Source organism: Cetorhinus maximus, chromosome 19, assembly GCF_964194155.1.
Source record: "Cetorhinus maximus chromosome 19, sCetMax3.hap1.1, whole genome shotgun sequence".
NCBI lineage: Eukaryota > Metazoa > Chordata > Chondrichthyes > Lamniformes > Cetorhinidae > Cetorhinus > Cetorhinus maximus.
In genome coordinates this window covers 40,983,705-41,005,779 of record NC_135897.1, presented here as the reverse complement: position 1 = coordinate 41,005,779, position 22,075 = coordinate 40,983,705, and the positions used below count along the sequence as shown (strand labels likewise).

At 41.9% G+C, this 22,075-nt stretch overlaps 1 protein-coding gene across 1 annotated transcript in view; it reads left to right on the top strand.

The window, feature by feature from the left end:
- Positions 1–22,075, top strand: part of ppm1lb (protein phosphatase, Mg2+/Mn2+ dependent, 1Lb) — a 185,138-nt gene that overhangs the window by 1,614 nt on the left and 161,449 nt on the right. The window lies entirely within an intron of this gene.

Sequence of the window (22,075 nt, the reverse complement as noted above, 5' to 3'; positions counted from 1 at the left end):
TGTACAGACCCCTCATGATTTTGAATAGCTCAATCAAATCTCCTCTCAACCTTCTCCTCCAAGAAAAACAGTCCCAACAACTTCAATCTATCTATGTAACTGAAATTCCTCATCCCTGGAACCATTCTCTTAAATCTTTTCTGCACACTCACTTGTGCCTTCACATCCTTCCTAAAGTGTGGTGCCTGAAACTGGATGCAGTACTCCAGTTGAGTCTGAACCCGTCTTATACAAGTTTACATAACTTCCCATACTCTATGTCTCTCTTAATAAAATCTAGGATGCCAGATGCTTTATTAACTGCTCTCTCAACCTGTCCTTCCACCTTCAATGAATTATACACATATACACGCAGGTCCATCTTTCCCTGCACCCCCTTTAGAATTGTACTCTTTATTTTATATTGTCTCTATGTGCTTCCTATCAAAATGAACCACTTCACATTTCATCTGCCATTCCACCAAACTGTCTACATCCCTTTGAACAAAAATACCAGGAAAAACTCAGCAGGTCTGACAGCATCTGCGGAGAGGGATACAGTTGACGTTTCGAGTCCGTATGATCCTTCATCAGAACTAAGACATTTGGAATGAGATGAAATAAGATGAAATATCCTTTTGAAGTTTGATACTATCCTCCTCATAGTTCATGGTACTGTACTTCCAAGTTTTGTATCATCCATAAATTTTGAAATTGTGCCCTTTAAACCAAGGTCTAGGTTATTAATATATATCAGTAAGAGCAGGAGTCCTAATGCTGACCCCTGGAGAACTCCACTATAAACCTTTCTCCAATCTGAAAACATTCATTAATAATTCTCTGGTTTTCTGTCACTCAGCCAATTTCATATCCATGTTGCTACTGTACCTTTTATTCCATGAGCTCTAACTTTGTTCACAAATCTGTTATGTGGCACTTTATCAAATGCTACATCAACAGCATAACTCTCTCTGCTACTTATCAAAAAACTCCAGAAAGTTAATTAAACATGGTTTGCCCTCAATAAATCCATGCTAGCTTTCCTCTTATTAATCCATATTTTCCTAAGTGACTGTTAATTTTGTCCTGAATTATCATTTCTGGAAGCTTTCCCACCACCAGGGTTAAACTGACTGACTTGTAGTTGCTGGGTTTAACATTGCAGTTTCTTTTTGAACAAGGGTGTAGCGCTTACAGTCCTCTGGCACCAAACCTAAGTCTAAGGCAGACTGAAAAATTATGGCCAGTGCATCCCCAATCTCCACTCAATTCCTTCAATGCCCCTGAATGCACTTCATCCAATCTTGGTGCCTTATCAACTTTAAGTGTAGACAGCCAATGCAATGTTTCCTCATCAATTTTAAACCTTCAAATGTCTAAATTACCACCTCTTTCACCATGACCTTGCTTGATAAAGACCGATGTAAAGTGTTAATTTAACATGTCAGGCCTGCCCCCTGCCTCCATGTGTAAATTTCCTTTTTGGTCCATAATCAGCCCCTCTCATCCTTTTATTACCCTATTATTATTTATACCTCCTATAGAAGACTTGTGGATCACTTTTTATGTTAATTGCCATCCCTTTTTCAATTCCCCTCTGAACCTTCTGTTCCCAATTCAATTATCCACCTGACATTTGTCATGCACACACTTGTTTTCTTCTTATCTTAATCTCTATATTTTTTGCCACCCATAACTTTGTGCTACCTTTGCCCTTTGTGGAAATATACCTTGACTGTGCCTAAACTACCGCTTTAAAGGCACCCCATTGTTCAGTTACAGTTTTGCCTGCCAACATTTGATTTCCAATATATCTGTGGTCAGATTCAATCTTACCCCATTGAAGTTGGCATTCCCCCAATTAATTTTTCTTACACTGGATTGTTCCTTGTCTTTTTCCATAGTCAGCCTAAACCTTATGATACAATGATCACTGTCCCCCAAAATGTTCCCCTACTGACACTTGATCCACATCCCATCTAATTCCCAAGAACCAGGTCTAGCAGTGTCTCCATGTTCATCGGACTGGAAACATATTGCGGTAGAAAATTTTTCTGAACACACTCTAGAAACTCTTGCCCCCTCTGCCCTTTACACAGCTACTATCCCAATCTATATTCAGATAATGAATGTCTCCCATTATAACTACTTTATAATTCTTGCACCTCTCTGTAATTTCCTTGCAAATTTGTTGCTCTATATCTTTCCCATTGGTTGTTGGCCTATAGACTACACTAAGCAATGTAATTGCACTTTTTTTGTTCTCTAGCTCTAGCCAGATTTTTTTCCTGACCCCTTTGGGATATTTTGTCTCTCCAGCACTATCATGTTCTTCTTAATACACCAGCCTGCCCCTTTCCTTTATTGCCTATCTTTCCTGAACATCTTGTATTCAAGAATTTTTAATTAATACCCAATCCTGCCCTTTGAGCCAGGTCTCTATTATAGCCCCAGCATCATATTTCTATGTGGCACTCTGTGCCAGTAACTCACCAATTTTATTTACCACACATTCACATACATGCATAGTAACACAATTTAGACTTTATTATTTTCTTCCATACTCTGAACCCACATAAAACTTACTGTTTCCTACTCCAGTGCTGTTTCCATCTCGCAATATTCTGAGCACCTTGGTATTCCTCTCTGATATCACCTCCTCTTTCCCACACCCCTGCCAAGTTAATTTAAACCTTCCCCAATAGCACTAGCAAATTACCCCACAATGAAATTTGTCTCTGCTCAGTTTAGGCACAACCCATTGGCCTGTACAAGTCCCATCTCCTGCAGGCTGGTCCCAATGTCCCAGGGACCTCAAGCCCTTCCTCCTGCACCATCTTGGCTCTCTTGGCCATAAGTTTTTGGACATATGAGATGGTATTAGTTAGCTAGTGTTTCATGTTGGATAACCCAAATTAGTGTCGATAAATGTGAGGTAGTACATTGTGGTGAAAAAAAACATGATTCCTTTAATGAGGAATGTTGGGTGATCTGGAAGAGCAGAGGGATTTGGGCATTCAGTTTCACAAAATAGCTCAAATGGATAAGTGCATTTTTTTTTAAAAAGGCAATTTGAATATAGGGACGAAGAACTTGGGAATATTGAGTCTTGTATCAAGAGATATAGAATATAAAAGTCAATGTATAATGGTGAATCTATATAAAATGTTAGTAAGAACACAATTGGGAAGTACATTGTGCTGTTTTGAATTCTACAGTAGAAAGGATGTTTCTCTTCATGCTTATGGCATCTTGCAGCTTTACAAGTCTAAGTCCAAGTTGGACAGCCAAGTCACAGTGTCATTAGGTGGATTGCTTTGAATCTTGCAGCAAGTTTTGTAGGTGACATTCATTCACACAATGTGGTGAACTGTCTGATCCAGCTGACCACAGCCAAATGCTAGGCTTGGAATTGCAGTTGAGGCAGAGGTGTGATGTCCTTGCAGGAGAATGCAGATCCTGTTGTGTGTAGACCACTGTTTTCAAGGGAGGTTGAACCCTGAGGGCCCTGCTGTCCAATCACTCACCATATCTTTGGCAATGTTGGTGTCTGTGCACTGGTTGCACCATTTGTCCTTTTTTGTCAAAACATGCATCACTTAAAGCATTCGTAGAGTGTGATTTGAGTCTCACATTTTTGGTAGGTGGGAGATGACAACCTTCACATGGTCAACCCTGTTTTTATTACTGTTGTCAATTTGACATGTGCAGCTCAACTAGAAAGGATGTTGGGAAATGGAGAAGCATAGATTTACTAGGATGCTGCCTGGCAGACTTCAAAATTTGGTGCTGTTTTTGTTAGAACAGGGGAGATCACAGGTGAATTAATAGAGATGTTTAAAATTAGGAAATGATTAGGCAGGGTAGAAAAACCTTTTCCAGTTGGCTGTGGGGTGAAAATATAATAATAAATATGATATTTAGATTGAACTGCCTAGTGAATAGGGTGAGCAGTGATGGGCTAACACCTATATATGCCTTTATCATACGCGAGATGGGAAATTCACACTGATCTGTATTGCGTATTGAATTAACAAACAACTGATGTTAATTTAGGACACATACGTATCCTTGGACTAAATTCCAGAGTTCACTTTTCATAAAGAAGTGTACCAGTATTTTCTTCAGATCTATTTAATAGCCTTTCTCTTGAGCAGAAACAACCATATGGCTGTCTGTATGGCAGTTTAAGGTGTCCAAAGGCAGGAACTACATTTACTGCACCAAATTCCAAATGTATGGGCAAAATCAAATTCAAAGTGTACAGCAATAACGTGGACTTCTATTTGAAATGTTAGGTGATCACATATTGTCTTCATGCACCTTTGTGTGTCACAGGATAACATAACTGAAACATGAGTTTGAAGCCACTGTTCAGTGATAACATGCTCAGACCAGGTCGTAGCAACCGGAGATACTACTGACAAATGAATCATTGTGTTACCATGGTTTTAAAGATAGTATCCATAGTCTGCAATCTATAATGCACAATGTTTTTACATATATAAATAGACAAAATCAACAAACCTTGTCTGAAATAACTAGACAAAATCAACAAACCTTGTCTGAAATAACTAAGGCGACCTTTTAAATGCTGAGGCTAAGGACTTGGGCTTATCAGGATTGTCATTTTATCATTTTAGGATTTTCCTGCACCGTTATTATGTCATTGGTTATTATAGGCTTTTGGCTCAACTCTTTTAATGGAGTTTATTGCTTACTCATTTGAGATTCTCTCTCGAAATTAAATTATTTCTGTATTTCTAATCATTGTGAAACATATCCCATTACGTTACACTTGTCATATTTAATCTGCTGTGTTCCTGTGAATCTAGAAATGAGCATATATATGTGCAGGACTTAAATGGGAAAATGTGGTACTCTTGATCTAAACCTTCAATAGTGTTTTTGATGTGAATGGTTAACCAAAGCTTCAGAAAAAGTATCCATGTGTGACCTTTTGGTTCATCTTTACGAAGGTTTGTAAAGTTGACTTTAGGGATAAAGCTGTTCACGTTGGTTGTGGATTTGGGGAGAAGCGCTTAAAGCTGGGAACACCCTTTGGAGGAATGAGCTGGTTTAATAGACAAGTGAAGCTCTTTGACTTCAGCAAGTGAGCTCATCATCTGCGACCTTGCATTTCACAGTTCTATGAGCAGCAGCACCCTATAGCCAGAATAAGACATGTTCGGATTACTAAATAAGATATACATTATCAATCATCTATGCCCTGCTCCTTCTTTCTCGAATGAACATTAATTTAACATTCAGCTGCCAGTTAAATGTCCCTCAGGGTACAAGAGTGCTCTCCGACAACTCCTTTCCAATGAAAGGAATTTGGTTGCTAACTTTAACCTGTACGCATACTGCATACTTCATTTCACTTGCTCCTTTGAAATTAAATACCAATTGGTGTATTTACAACCCACATTGATTGCCTGTAATGTGACAACCAGCAAGTATTTAATAAAAGATGAAGGTGATGCCTCCAGTACAAGGATAATTCCCTTTGTTTGTCACCCCCGTGTAAAATCGACAGCTGGATGTAGAAGATGACAGGATTTATATTTATAATTACAATTGGTGTGTTTGGTTGTTTATTTTTGCATTTGTTGGTCTATAACCAGAAGTTATGTTTATTTTGAGAAGACAGTTTACGATTGCTTCACAGAGGAAAACCTTAAACATTATAAAGTTAGTCAAATATACACCCAGATCTTCCATTCTCTGGTGGGTTGTACTCAGAGATAGCCTGGAAGATATACGGGAGGACCCCTCGGAAGTCCCTACACAAGGTCTGCACGGAAAGTTTCATCTTAAATTGGGCAATTCCCCTGCGTCTGGAAATCTCTGAAATTCCAATTTAAAGCTGGAGATTCTGGATGGTTCCAATTTAGAACAGTTACCCAGGAAAATTAGAGGGATTAAAACCAGTTCTAACTTCTAGGTAAGTATACTACAACCCTCAACTGGACCACCTGACCACTGTGCCCCCCAACCACCTGACTACACCCCCACCTCCTCACTTCCCCGACTGCTCTGTTAACATCCAACTATGCCTCCATCCACTACCTGACTACCTACTCAACTCCCCCACCCCATGAACATCTAACCTACACCGCACACCCCCCCCCCCCCCCCCCCACCCCCCAAAACCAATCCATCCTACCTTCTCGCCCACTTACACACGTAACCCTCTCTTCTAGCTTGTCAAAATGGCTGGGACGTTTAAAGTTACCAGAATATGGCAGGACATGGCCTCTTTTTTTCCCGATAATCCTACAAGACACTGAAGGACTCCAGGAGTAGCTATGCTCCACATTTCTCAGCAGGCCCAGGTTGGAAGTCTGGATGAGAAATATAGAGCTCCAGACAATCCTACAAGACACTGAAGGACTCCAGGAGTAGCTATGCTCCACATTTCTCAGCAGGCCCAGGTTGGAAGTCTGGATGAGAAATATAGAGCTCCAGACAATCCTACAAGACACTGAAGGACTCCAGGAGTAGCTATGCTCCACATTTCTCAGCAGGCCCAGGTTGGAAGTCTGGATGAGAAATATAGAGCTCCAGACCAAGGTGGGAAAATATCCAATTGTGATCGCCACTCCATGGAAGATTCGCCCCATTGACAATGGTAGCAGAGTGCAAATGTTGACTGATGCCAGACAACCCTACACATGATAAAACAGCTGTGACAGAATACTGCTTGGAATCAGAGCTCCAAGAAAAGATTGCCAATTATTTTATTTTATCCTGACCAGTCTATAATATTTAATTGTGAACTGAAGCTTTTTAAACTTTAAATATCAAAATCCACACAATTTGTCGTCTTGTAAGGTGCTTGGGAACACCAAACACCACCTCCAAACTCCCCTCCAACTTATACACCATCCTAACATGGAAATATATCATCATCCCTTCACTGACTCTCCCGACACTGTGGGTATATCTACACCATGCGGACTGCAGTGGTTCAAGAAGATGGCTGACTACCACCTTCTCAAGGGGAATTAGAGATGGGCAATAAATTCTGGCTTTTCCAGTGACACCCAGATCCTTAAACATTTTTTTAAAATTGGAAAACCGGAGTTCTAACTTTTTAAGTAACTACAGCGTATAACTAAAAGATCATTATCATTTCCGTGTCAGCTTGACTGAGGTGCCAGGACTTTCATCTCTAATAGAAGATGGTAGATGTGAATCCCACACCAGGATATAATCTAGGCTGACTGCTCAAGCAATGCTAAGAGGGTGGTGTGTTTTTGAAGATATGGTACTTCAGATGTTGTTCTGAGGTCCTGCCTCCTGTTAAATCGGTGTAAATGAACATTAAAGGCCTCATTGCATTTTGCACAGGAAAACAGAGATCCCCAGATGTTCTAGTCAACATTCAGCTGTTTGTAAGACATTCTAATGATGAATAATTGTTACGTTTGCCTGTGTAACAATAGTTACTGCACTGCATCAGTAAATTTGAGGCAATTTAGTGATGTGAAAAGCTGCTGTATAAAAGCATTTCTTTTCTAACTGAATGCCAAACATGAAGTTGTTTCTGAATAAAGATTTCACGTGTAAAAATTGTCTGGATAAGAATGAAAGAGAACAAAGAGGATAAATGACTTCTAGAAATCTTTAAGGGAAAAGGTTCATTAGATAAGTGTAAAATGTGGAGACATTTTTGATGGGGATGGGATCCTGAAAGGAGGTTCAGCAAGGGGAGATGCACAGCCAAAATTAGAAGAGAGATCAAGTGAGTCTGGAAGGCATAGAACTTATAGGCCAGTTAAGGCACAAAGGAGTTTGGCAAGGTTGGATGGTATTTATTTTAATGCAAGGAGTCTGACGAGTAAGGCAGATGAGTTGAGGACACAAATTATCACATGGCAGTATGATGTCATTGCTGCCACAAAGACATGGTTGAGAGAGGGGCAAGATTGGCAGCTCAATATTCCAGGATATAGGGTCTTCAGTTAAGACAGGGAAGGAGGTAAAAGAGGAGGGGGCATTGCAATATTGATCAAGGAATCAATTACAGCAGTAAGGAGGGATGACATCTTAGAAGGCTCCTCAAATGAAGTCATATGGGTAGAACTGAAAAACAAAAAAGGAGCAATCACATTGCTGGGAGTGTACTATAGGCCCCCAAACAGTCAGAAATAGAAGAGCAGATATGCAGGCAAATTTCCGAGAAGTGTAAAAATAATAGGGCAGTAATAGTGGTGGGATTTCAATTTCCCCAACATTAACTGGGTTATTCATAGTGTGATAGATTTCGAGGGAGCGGAATTCTTAAAATGCATCCAAGAGAGCTTTTTAAGTCAGTACGTAGAAGGTCCTACAAGAGAGGGGGCAACCCTGGTCTTAATTTTAGGAAATGAAGCTGGGCAAGTAGTGGAGGTATCAGTGGGGGAACATTTTGCAGATAGTGATTATAACTCCATTAGATTCAAGGTTGTTATGGAAAAGAACAAAGAGAACAAAGAACAAAGAAAAGTACAGCACAGGAACAGGCCCTTCGGCCCTCCAAGCCTGCGCCGATCATATTGCCCGTCAACTAAAACATTTTGCACTTCCGGGGTCCGTATCCCTCTATTCCCATCCTATTCATGTATTTGTCAAGATGCCTCTTAAACACCACTATCGTACCTGCTTCCACCACCTCCTCTGGCAGCGAATTCCAGACACTCACTACCCTCTGCGTAAAAAAAACTTACCCCGCACATCTCCTCTATAGTTTTCTCCTCTCACCTTAAATCTATGTCCCCTAGTAATTGACTCTTCCACCCTGGGAAAAAGCTTCTGACTATCTACTCTGTCCATGCCACTCATAATTTTGTAAACTTATATCGAGTTGCCCCTCAATCTCCGTCGCTGTAGTGAGAATAATCTGAGTTTCTCCAACCTCTCCTCATAGCTAATTACCTCCAGACCAGGCAGCATCCTGGTAAACCTCCTCTGCACCCTCTCCAATGCCTCCATATCCTTATGGTAATGTGGTGACCAGAATTGCATGCAATATTCCAAGTGTGGCCTAACCAAGGTTCTATACAGCTGCAGCATGACTTCCCAGCTTTTATACTCAATACCCCTGCCAATGAAGGCAAGCATGCCATATGTCTTCCTGACTACCTTATCCACCTGCGTTGCCACATTCAGTGACCTGTGGACCTGTACACCCAGATCCTTCTGCCCGTCAATGCACTTAAGGGTTCTACCATTTACTGTATAATTCCTGCCTGTATTAGACCTTCCAAAATGCATTACCCCGCACTTGTCCGGATTAAACTCCATCTGCCATTTCTCCGCTCAAGTCTCCAACCGATCTATATCCCGTTATATCCTTTGACAACCCTCTTCACTATCTGCAACTCCTCCATCCTTAGTGTCGTCTGCAAACTTACTAATTAGCCCAATTACATTTTCCTCCCAATCATTTACGTATACTACAAACAGCAAAGGTCCCAGCACTGATCCCTGCGGCACTCCACTAATCACAGCTCTCCATTCAGAAAAGCACCCTTCCACTGCTACCCTCTGTCTTCTATGACCAAGCCAATACTGTATCCATCTTGCCAGCTCACCTCTGATCCCATGCGACTTTACCTTCTGTACCAGTCTGCCATGAGGGACCTTGTCAAAGGCCTTACTGAAATCCATGTATATAACATCCACTGCCCTTCCATCGTCAATCATCTTTGTCACTTCCTCGAAAAACTCGATCAAGTTGGTGAGACACGACCTCCCCTTCACAAAACCATGCTGCCTCTCACTAATCCGCCCATTTGCTTCCAAATGGTAGTAAATCCTGTCACGAAGAATCTTCTCCAATAATTTCCCTACCACTGACGTAAGGCTCACTGGCCTGTAATTTCCTGGATTATCCCTGCTACCCTTCTTAAACAATGGAACAACATTAGCCATTCTCCAGTCCTCTGGGACCTCACCCATAGCCAGTGAGGATACAAAGATTTCTGTCAAGGCCCCAGCAATCTCCTCCCTTGCCTCCCTCAGTACTCTGGGGTAGATCCCATCTGGCCCTGGGGACTTACCCACCTTAATATTCTTCAAGACGCCGAACACCTTTTTTGATCTCAACATGATCCAAGCTATCTACACACTCTTCCCTAGACAAATCGACCGCTAAGTCCTTTTCTTTGGTGAATACTGATGAGAAGTATTCATTTAGTATCTCTCCCATTTCTTCTGGCTCCACACACAGATTCCCACCTCTGTCCCTGAGTGGGCTTACCCTTTCCCTGGCTACCCTCTTGCTTTTTACATATGTATAAAAGGCCTTGGGATTTTCCTTAATCCTGTTTGCCAGTGACTTTTCATGACCCCTTTTAGCCCTCCTGACTCCTTGCTTAAGTTTCTTCCTACGTTCTTTATATTCTCCACAGGCTGCATCTGTTCCCAGCCTTCTAGCCCTTACAAATGCTTCACTTTCGTTTTTGACTAATCTCACAATATCCTTCGTTATCCAAGGTTCCTGAATCTTGCCATGCTTATCCTTCATCCTAGCAGGAACATGCCGGTCCTGAATTCTTATCAACTGAAGTTTGAAAGCCCCTCACATGTCAGTTGTTGATTTGCCCTCAAACATCCGCCTCCAGTCTAGATTTCTCTGTTCCTGCCTAATATTGTTATAATTAGCCTTAATTAGCCAATTAAGCACCTTAACCCGAGGACTCCTGTTATCCTTATCCACCAGTACCTTGAAACTTACTGAATTATGGTCACTTTTCCCGAAATGCTCTCCTACTGAAACTTCGACCACCTGGCCGGGTTCATTCCCTAATACCAGGTCCAGTATTGCCCCTTCCCTAGTTGGACTATCTACATATTGTCTCAGGAAGCCCTCCTGGATGCACCTTACAAATTCTGCACCATCCAAACCCCTAGCACTAAGTGATTCCCAGTCAATATAGGAAAAGTTAAAATCACCCACCACAACAACCCTATTGCTTTTACATCTTTCCAAAATCTGCCTACATAACTGTTCCTCAATCTCCCGCCGGCAATTGGGAGGCCTATAGTAAACCCCCAACATTGTGACTGCACCCTTCCTATTCCGGAGCTCTATCCATATTGCCTCGCTACATGAGCCCATCGAGATGTCCTCCTGTCGTACAGCTGTGATATTCCCCTTAACCAGCAGTGCAACTTCCCCACCTCTTCTACATCCCTCTCTATCCTGCCTGAAACATCTAAATCCTGGAACGTTTATCTGCCATCCTGTCCATCCTTCAACCAAGTCTCTGTAATAGCAATAACATCGTAGTCCCAAGTACTAATCCAAGCTCTAAGCTCATCTGCCTTGCCTGTTATACTTCTCGCATTGAAACAAATGCATTTCAGAGCCCCAGTCCCACTGTGTTCAGTAACTTCTCCCTGCCTGCCCTTCCTCTTAGTCCTACTGGCCATATTCATTGCTTCCCAGTCATTTATTTCACCTGCTGACCTATTGCTTTGGTTCCCACCCCCTTGCCATACTAGTTTAAACCCTCCTGAGTGACACTAGCAAACCTCGCAGCCAGGATATTGGTGCCCCTCCAGTTTAGATGCAATCCGTCCTTCTTGTACAGGTTCCACCTGCCCCGGAAGAGATCCCACTGATCCAGATATCGGAAACCCTCCCTCCCACACCATCTGTTCAGCCACATGTTCAGCTGCACTATCTTCCTATTTCTAGCCTCACTGGCACGTGGCACAGGGAGTAATCCTGAGATTACAACCCTAGAGGTCCTGTTTTTTAACTTTCCGCCTAACTCCCTGAACTCCCGCTGCAGGACCTCGTCACTCTTCCTGCCTATGTCATTAGTACCAATGTGTACCACAACCTCTGGCTGTTCTCCCTCCCCCATCAGAATGTCCCGTACCCGATCAGAGACATCCTGGACCCTGGCATTAGGGAGGCAACATACCATCCTGGTGTCTCTTTCACGACCACAGAAGCGCCTATCTGAGCTCCTGACTATAGTGTCCCCTATGACAATTGCTCTTCTGTGCTTTGACCCCCACTGCTGAACAACAGAGACAGCCGTGGTGCCACTGCTTTGGCTACTGCTGTTGTTTTCCCCTGATAGGCCATCCCCCCAACAGTATCCAAAGTGGAATACCTGTTAGAGAGGGGGACAGCCACAGGGGATTTCTGCATTGACTGCCTGCCCCTTCTAGCGGTCACCCATCTATCTGTCTGTACCTTGGGTGTGACCAAGTCTCCAAAACTCCTGTCAATGACGCTTTCCGCCACCTGAATGCTCCTAAGTGCATCCAACTGCTGCTCCAACCGATCCATGCGGTCTGTGAGGAGCTGCAATTGGGTACACTTCCTGCAGATGTAGTTGTCCGGGACACTTGAAGCGTCACAGATTTCCCACATCCCACAGGTGAAGCACTTCACCCCAGCTACTGCCATTTCTAGAACTATTTAATAAATTAATTTAAATCTAATAACTGCCTATTGACTCCTTATTAACTATACGTTCCCTAGGGCTAGATTTCTACTATAAATGCTAAATTCTAAGAACAGTAATCCCCTGATTCTGGTCTAGATTCCCTCTACTTATTAATTAAGTGATTAATTTATTTGGTTTAATTAGTTTAACAATGTTTTAGTTTCAAATTCAGTGTAGATTCTCTACCAGCCAATCAGGTCACAGATTTACCGTGACGCCACTTTTAATTTTTTTTAAGACCCGAGGTCCGCGAATCCCCGAGGTAAGGTTTTTATACTCACCTCTCTGGAACTCCGCCCTCCGACTCTGCTCCCTGGAACTCTCCTTGCGCTCTTTTATCCTGTGTCTCCGCCGCTCTGCTCGCGCTCTTTTATCCTGTGTCTCCGCCGCTCTGCTCGTGCTCTTTTATCCTGTGTCTCCCCTCTCCTCGTGCTCTTTTATCCTGCGCCTCCGCCGCTCTCCTCGCACTCTTTTATCCTGCGCCTCCGCCGCTCTCCTCGCGCTCTTTTATCCTGCATCTCTGCTTTCCTCGCGCTCTTTTATCCTGCCTCCCCGCCGCTCTCCTCGCGCTCTTTTATCCTGTCTCTCCGCCACTCTCCTCGCACTCTTTTATCCTGTCTCCCCGCCGCTCTCCTCGCGCTCTTTTAAAAGGACAAGGATGGGCCAGAAATCAGAGTTCTAAATTGTGGGAAGGCTGATTTTAATAAGATCAGATACGAGTTGGCCAGAGTGGACTGGGTGCAGCTACTTTTAGGCAAACCTGCGTCAGAGCAGTGGGACTCATTCAAGAAGGAAATGGGGAGAGTACAGGGCCAACATATTCCAGTAAAGATAAAGGATGGGACCAACAAATCCAGGGAACCCTGGATGTCGAGGGATATAGAGAAAAAGGGAGGCTTATCGCTGATATCAAGGACTCAAAACAGTGGAAGCCCTAGAGGAGTATAGAATGTTGGAGGGGTGGGGGAACTTAAAAAGGAAATTAGGAAAGCAAAAAGGGGGCATAAAAAAACGTTGGCAGGTAAAATAAAGGAAAATCCAAAGTTATTTTACAAGTACATTAAGAGTAAGAGGATAATTAGGGGAAAAAAATAGGGCCCATTAAGGACCATAGTGGTAATTTGTGTGTGAAGCCGGAAGACATAGGTAGAGTTCTAAATTAACACTTTGTGTCAGTGTTCACAAGTGAGAGGGATGACGTGGGTATGGAAATCGGGCAGAAGGACTGTGATGTAATTAAAGAAATTAGCATAGAAAGGGAGGAGGTTCTAAGTGGCCTGGCAGGCATAAAAGTAGATAAATCTCTTGGACCGGATGAAATGTGTCCCAGGCTGTTGAGTGAGGCAAGGGAGGAGATAGCAGGGGCATTGGCAATAATTTTCAATACCTCTCTGGCCACAGGAGAGGTGCCAGAGGACTGGAGGACAGTCAATGTGGTACCGTTATTCAATAAGGGAGAAAGGGATAAACCAGGGAATTACAGGCCAATCAGTCTAACCTCAGTGGTGGGGAAACTATTGGAAGTAATTCTGAGGGACAGAATTAATCTACACTTGGAGAGAGGCAGGGATTACTCAAGGACAGTCAGCATGGTTTTGTTAAGGGGAAGTTATGTCTGACCAATTTGATTGAATTTTTTGAAGAGGTGACCAGCTGTGTAGACGAGGGCAATGCACTTGACGTAGTCTACTTGGACTTCAGGGCTTTTGATAAGGTCCCGCATGGGAGACTGATAATGAAGGTAAGAGCCCATGGGATCCAAGGCAATTTGGCAAATTGGATCCAGAATTGGCTGAGTGGCAGGAAGCAGAGGGTGATGGTCGAGGGGTGTTTATGTGACTGGATGCCTGTGTCCAGTGGGGTTCCACAGGGATCGGTGTTGGGTCCCTTGCTGTTTGTGGTGTATATATATAAATGATTTAGACTTGAATATAGGAGGATCGATCAATAAGTTTGCGGATGACACGGAAATTGGTGGGGTGGTAAATAGTGAGGAGGATAGCCTTAGATTACAGGAGGATATAGACAGACTGATCAGTGGCAAATGGAATTTAATCCGGATAAGTGTGAGGTGATGCACTTGGGCAGGACAAACAAGGCACAGGAATACACGATGACTGAAAGGACCCTGGGAAGTACCGAGGATCAGAGGGACCTTGGTGTGCATGTCCACCAGTCCCTTAAGGTAGTGGGACTGGTAGATAAAGTGATTCAGAAGGCATATGGGATACTTGCCTTCATTAGCCGAGGCTAATAATAGAATATAAGAGCAGGGAGGTATGCTAGAACTGTATAAAATGCTGGTTAGGCCACAGTTAGAGTATTACATGCAGTTCTGGAATCCGCATTCTAGGAAGGATGTGATTGCACTAGAGAGAGCGTAGAGGAGATTTACCAGGATGTTGCCTGGGCTGGAGAGATTGGACAGACTGGGGTTATTTTCCTTGGGGCAGAGGAAATTGAGGGGGGACATGAATGAGGTGTGTAAAATTGAAGGGTAGACAGGAAAGAACTTTTCCCCTTGGTGGAGGGATCAATAACCAGGGGGCATAGATTTAAGGTAAGGGGCAGGAGGTTTAGAGGGGATGTGAGGAAGAATTTTTTCACCTGGAGGGTGATGGGAATCAGGAACTCACTGCCTGAAAGGGTGGTAGAGCCAGAAACCCTCATAACATTTAAGAAATACTTGGATGTGCACTTGTGATGCCATGGCGTACAAGGCTATGGGCCTAGTGCTGGAAAATGGGATTAGAATAGTTAGGTACTTGTTTGACTGGCGCAGACTCAATGGGCCAAAGGGCCTTTTTCTGTGCTGTAGACCTCTATGATTCTATCAAAGAGGCAAAGCATAACTGTAATGAAAGCTAGCTTTTGAGGCTAACACTACGGTTAAAAAAATCTTTCCAGTTATGACGATACGAAGGTAGCCAACACCTACCACAGTATAAAGACTTGAAACAGAAGATGAGCAAAATTAGTAAATATTATTAACAATTACTTAATTCAAGTATTAACAAGGGATGACATAAACAACTTGTCCTCCCAGAGATAAACAAAACAAATTCAATGATTTTGATAAAAATGAGATAGAAATCTTAGATGTACTAAAGGTTCAGAACAATTATTCCAGAGTTCAGAGAGACAAGTTATTTTACAATTAGTAAACTTAAGAAGCATTCCCAGTAACATATGACCCACTATATACCTGAAGTCAGGGATGATGATAATGATCTGGGGAGCCGAGGATGATAATGATCTGGGAACATTTTGAGGCCAGGGACATGGGTGTGTTGCTGACTTTATTAGTAGGATATTATCATTTTCTTCTGCTAAGCTGAGGCTGGCCAGTTGCTGGGTGGGAAAACTAGCAGAAAGAGGCTACAGTTAGGGACCCATGGGAGAAGTTCCCTGACATTTGGGGAGGTGGGGTGCAAGATCAGAAACTTGGTTGGTGAGGCAATCAGGAGAATGGAAGCCTGTGAATGGAAGTGAAGTTGGTGGGTGAGAAGCTCTAATCGCGACAGGAGTGGAGTGAGGAAGAGAGGAGTGGGAAGTGAGGTTAAAGCGTTCTTTAAGGAGCCCAGGGAGCACTTTTGCTTTTCCTGGCCCACAATGAGTGCTGGAAAAGGCACTTTACTTTTGGAGCCGGCATCTTCTGCTTCCCTCTTACTTCAGAGTTTCGCAGGTCCTGGAAAAATTAGGTGACAACTTAAATTAGTTCAGCTCCCAGTTGCACTATGAAATTCTGACTTAAATATGTTAATGAAGTGTCCCGTCTCCGCAGTGGGACACTAGCATTCCACAAAACCTTCCACCATGAAAATGGGAGCAGGCATGCATTTGGTGGGCTGGGGATGCATTCCCTGTTTTTAATTTTTAACCTACACAACACTCTCCCACCACTCATGGGGGTTGATAGCGAAGCCATAATGTGCAGAGGAAATATTTTGCCAGTAACAATTTTTTTTTAAAAATGACATTGAGTTAGGACTCAAGAGTTGATCATTATTGGGAGCAAATTGCAAATCTTTAAATGATGATATGCACACTGTACTTGTATTTACAACTATTGTAGGAAATTTGAATAAATATTTGTTTTACATTAAAATGTAAAAGCCTAGTTTTTAACCTGATCTTTCTGGTTTGTTGAAACAGGATAGATGTAATATGGGAAATATGCCTATTTATCCATGCTGATTTGATTTTCAATTAGCATAAATCATAAGATTGATTCACGATTCACATTTGTGTGTGTACATACTATACAAGCTTTGTGTTGCCAGTATTAAAAGCTATTCAATTGAAAAGTATGCCGAGTATATCAGATAAAGGAAACACCTTTTTTTTATCTGGTATAGAACTGTTACAGCTAGTGTTTAAATATTTTAAGCTATACCTGATTATGCCTAATGCACACATCTGAGGCATTAGAGATAATATATATTATCACATACACCCTTGGCATTGACTTTGTGTTGAATTTACTCAGCAGGAAGTAGCCAGGTAGCAGCTTTTGTGATTTCAGACATAAATAATCAATTTTTCTTGCAGTTTTCTTGAATCCATATTGTGCTGCTTATGTAAAACAACTGGGTGAAAGGTGAAGTAAGGAAATGAGGAAACAGTGTAAAGAACATTATTTTTTCTTGGACTGTAGCTTTAAGATTGGACTGTGGCTTTAAAAACTGCCATGGCTGCGGTTTAAAAGAGATGGAGCAGGAAGAAGAAAATCTCCAATGTTGCTATCTCCTTGAACAGTGTGTGCCAGCTTGGACAGAATGGTGCTAGAAAGGAGACCTGGTTTAAGAGGGGACTGACTAGCAACAGCAATTTGATTGGCTCCTGACCAAGTGGCCAAGTTTTGTGAGGATAGTGCAGTAGATCAGCTCCTGACCAAGTGGCCAGCTTTTGTGTGAGGATAGTGCAGTAGATCAGCACCTAGCCTGAAAAGAGGAAAGACCTGAAACCCCTCTCTCCTGTGTTTTGTAAGACTCCAGTAATCCTGTCATAGTAGCTAGCTGGCTATTCCTCACATCGCTGTACCCTACTTTCTTTGAGAAACCCCTGTCAGGAGGAAAAGGGGGAAAATCGCCAGTAGAGACATAAAAGCGTTGGTTACAGACAACTTGTTTCATATGCAGTTATTTACTTGTTAAGTTTACAAACCTGGTGCTCATATTCTTTTAACCTAAATTAAATAGTTAGGTAGAATTGGGGCAATTTGGTGGTCTGATTAAACTTCTCACATTTGTCTCAGCTCAGGTAGCAGTGGGGCTTGATACTATAGCGCACTGTCCCCAGTGAATCATGACAGAAGGTCAAAGATTTTCAGGAGATTTCTGAAGAGCATCATGTCAGATGGTTTAATTGTGGCTAGGTGTTTGAGGTCATCCACTTGGATATAAGAAAGTTAGATCTGAGCATTTTGAAAATGGTGAGGTGCTAGGAGCTGTGGATGAACAGAGATTTAGAAGTCCAAGAACAGAAATCACTAAAAACTAGTGGGCAGGTACAGAAAAAAATAGCCTTTATCCTGAGACATCTGGAATACGTCAGCATGCAAGGTATGCTACAGGTGTATAGAGCCTTGACTAGATTTTTGTCTGGAATATTGTATTCAGTTCTAGGGACTGCACCTCAGTGAATCTATATTTTCGTAGAGGCAGTGCAGGGTAAATTCACCAGAATTTCTCTGAAATTAAAATGGTTAAATTGTGAGGACAGGTTGCATACCTAAGCAAGTATTCACTTGAATATTGAAGATTAAAGAGTGATCTAATTGAGGTTTTTGAAACAGTTAAAAGATTTAATAGGGTAGATAGGAAAAAAAAACAGCTTCCTCCATTAGGGGAGTCCAAATCAAGAGGGCAAAACCTTAAAATTAGAGCTTTGCCATTCAGGGATGATGTCAGGAAGCACCTTTTCACATGAAGGGTATTAGAAATATCTCCACCAGAAAAAAAAAACTGGGTCTCAAATTGCAAAATTGAGAATGATAGATTTTTTTTTTAGGCAAGTGTATTAAGGATTATGGAGCCAAAGTGGGTAGATTAAGATACAGATCAGTCGTGTTCTAATTGAATGGCGAAACAGGCTCAAGGTGCTAAATAACTTGCTCCTGTTCCTACATTCCTTCCTTGCTGGAGGGAGTGAAGTAGCAAGATGAATTGGTTTTAGAAGAGAATGCCAAAGAGCAGGAATATAGCAACTGATGACTGGCTTGTAGAGGTGGATGAGAGGGGTTGGCGAGGTGCTAAGCACCAAGTCACTATTTTGAAACTTTACTGGATATATGCCATATGAATCTCTACTGACCTATCCCTTAACTTAATTTCCCAGTTGGCTAAAGTGAACTGGGAAATTAGGCTAAGGGATAGGTCAGTAGAGATGCAGTGGCAGACATTTAAGGAGATATTTCAGAATACTCAGAAAAGATGCATTCCAATGAGAATGAAAGACTCTAAGGGAAGGACGCACCATCCATGGCTAACTAAAGAAGTTAGAGAGGAGTGGCAGGTCAGAAGATTGGACAGAAAATAAATAACAGCAAAGAATGACTAAAAGATTAATACTAAGGAGGGAGAAATTAGACTATGACATAACACAACTAGCTAGAAACATATAAAAACAGATAGTAAGTAAGAGTTTCCACAGGTATTTAAACATGACAAGAGTAAGTAAAGTGAGCTTTGGTCCTTTGGAGAGTGAGTCTGGAGAATTAGTGATGGAAAGTAAGGAAATGACGGATGAACTGAAGAGATTTTTATGTCTGTCTTCACTGTAGAGGGTACAAATAACATTCTAGAAATAAGTGTGAATCAGGAGGTGAAAGGAAGGGTGGAACTTAAAACAATTACAATCATCAGGTTAAGGGCATTGAGAAAATTATTAGAACTAAAAGCTGATAAGTCCCCAGGTCCTGTTGGACTTCATCCTAGGGTCTTAAAAGAAGTAGCTGCTGAGATAGATGCATTGGTTTTAATTTTCCAAATTTCCCTAGATTCTGGAAATGTCCCATCAGATTGGAAAATAGCAACTGTGACTTCTATTCAGGAAAGGAGGGAGACAGAGCAGGAAACCACAGGCCAGTTAGCTTAACATCTGTCATATGGAAAATGCTGGAATCTATTAATAAGGAGATATAGTGGGGCACTTAGAAAATCTCAATACAAACAGGCAGAGTCAACATGGTTTTGTGAAAGAGAAATCATGTTAGACTAATTTATTGCCTTTTTTTTTGAATAAGTAACAAACAACGTGGATAAAGGGAACCTAAGGATGTGCTGTACTTAGATTTCCAGAAGGCATTGAACAAGGTGCCACATCAAAGGTTATTACGCAAAATAAGGGCTCATGGTGTAGGGAGTAATACATTAGCATGGATAAAGGGTTGGTTAGATAACAGGAAACAGGCACAAATGTGTCATTTTTGGATTGGCAAGATGTGATGAGTGAAGTGCCACAAGGATCAGTGCTAGGGCCTCTAACTATTTACAATCTATATCAATGGCCTGGATGAAGGGACCATATGTATAGTTGCTAAATTTGCTAATGACACAAAGATAGGTAGGAAAGGTATAAAGGACATAAGGACCCTGCAAAGTGATATAGATATGTTAAGTGAATGGGCAAACATTTGTCAAATGGAGTATAATGTTGGAAAATGTGAACTTGTCCACTTTGGCAGAAAGAATAGAAAAGCAGTACATTATTTTAATTGAGACAGATTGCAGAACTCATGAGGTACAGAGGGATCTGGGTGTTCTGGTACATTAATAATGAAAAGTTAGTATGCAGGTACAACAAATGATTAGGATAGCAAATAGAATGTTGCCATTTAATGCAAGGGGAATGGAATATAAAATGAAGTTTTGCCCCAGTTGTATGGGGTGTTGGTAAGACCACATCTGAAATACTGTGTACACTTTTGGTCTCCTTATAAATGCGTTAGAAGCAATTCAGAGAAGGTTCACTTGACTGTTGCCTGGGACGGGATGATTATCTTGTGAGGAAAGAATGAGAGATGATCTTATTGAAACCTATAAGACCCTGAGGGGAATTGACAAGATGGATGCTGAAAAGATGTTTCTCCTTGTGGGTGAGATTAGAACTAGGGGGCACAGTTTAAAAATAAGGTGTCTCCCATTTAAGACAGAGATGAGAATTTTTTTTTTCTCTGAGGGACATGAATCTTTGGAACTCTCTCCCCAGAAAGCAGTGGAGGCAGGGTCATTGAATATTTTTAAGGCAGAGGTAGATAGATTCTTGACTAAGAAGGGAGACGAAGGATACCGGGGATAGCTGGAAATGTGGAGTTGAGGCCACAATCAGGTCAGCTATGATCTTATTGAATAGCAGAGCAGGCTCAAGGGGCAAAATGGCCTACTCCTGCTCCTTGTTTGTATGAATAATGAGAAACATCTCAAAAAGGCTACGCTTTCGTCAGTTCAATTACATTTCAGAACAATGTTTTCACCATATGTGGATTGATTGTGCCAATTTACAATCCAATCACCTCTGCCATATCATGCCTTATACTAATTTGTTGTTGATCTTAACATGAGAAATCTGTGTATTCATGTTTTGGAATCACAAAACTACCATCTCATTTCCTTATCTTAGAAATCTAAATACCAAACAAATACCATTAGCTGCTTGTTCAATTTAAACATCTATTTTCCAAAAGGAACATAGCAGCAGGAGTAGGCCATTCGGCCCATCGAGCCTGCTCCGCCATTCAATACGATCATGGCTGATCATCCACTTCAATGCCTTTTTCCCACACCAACCCTACGTCCCTTTACATCATTGGTATTTAGAAATGTCAATTTCTGCTTTAAACATACTCGATGACTCAGCTTCCACAGCTCTGGGTAAAGAATTCCAAATATTCACAAACCTCTGAGTAAAAAAAATTCATCCTCATCTCAATCCTAAACGGCTTCCTCTTACTTTGAAATTGTGTCCCCTGCTCTAGATTCTCCAACCAGAAACATCTTTTTTTCAAAAATTCATTTTCGAGATGTTAGGCTAGCATTTATTGCCCATCCCTATATTTTTTTCAAAAATTCATTTTCAAGATGTTGGGCTAGCATTTATTGTCCATCCCTAATTTCCCCTGAGAAGGTGGTGGTGAGCTGCCTTCCTGAACCACTGCCATCCCTGTGGCGTAGGTACACCCGCAGTACTGTTCAGGAGGGAGTTCCAGGATTTTGACCCAGTGACATAGAACCATAGAACACTACAGCACAGAAAACAGGCCATTCGGCCCTTCTAGTCTGTGCCGAAATATTATTCCGCTAGTCCCATTGACCTGCACCTCGTCCGTAACCCTCCAGACCTCTCCCATCCATGTACCTATCTAATTTATTCTTAAAACTTAAGAGTGAGCCCACATTTACCACGTCAGATGGTAGCTCGTTCCACACTCTCACCACTCTCTGAGTGAAGAAGTTCCCCCTAATGTTCCCCCTAAACCTTTCCCCTTTCACCCTAAAGCCATGTCCTCTCGTGTTTATTTCTCCTAATCTAAGTGGAAAGAGCCTACTCGCATTTACTCTGTCTATACCCCTCACACAGTGAAGGCACAGCAATTATATTTCCAAGTCAGAATGAAGTGGTGGTGACTCCCAGGTGGC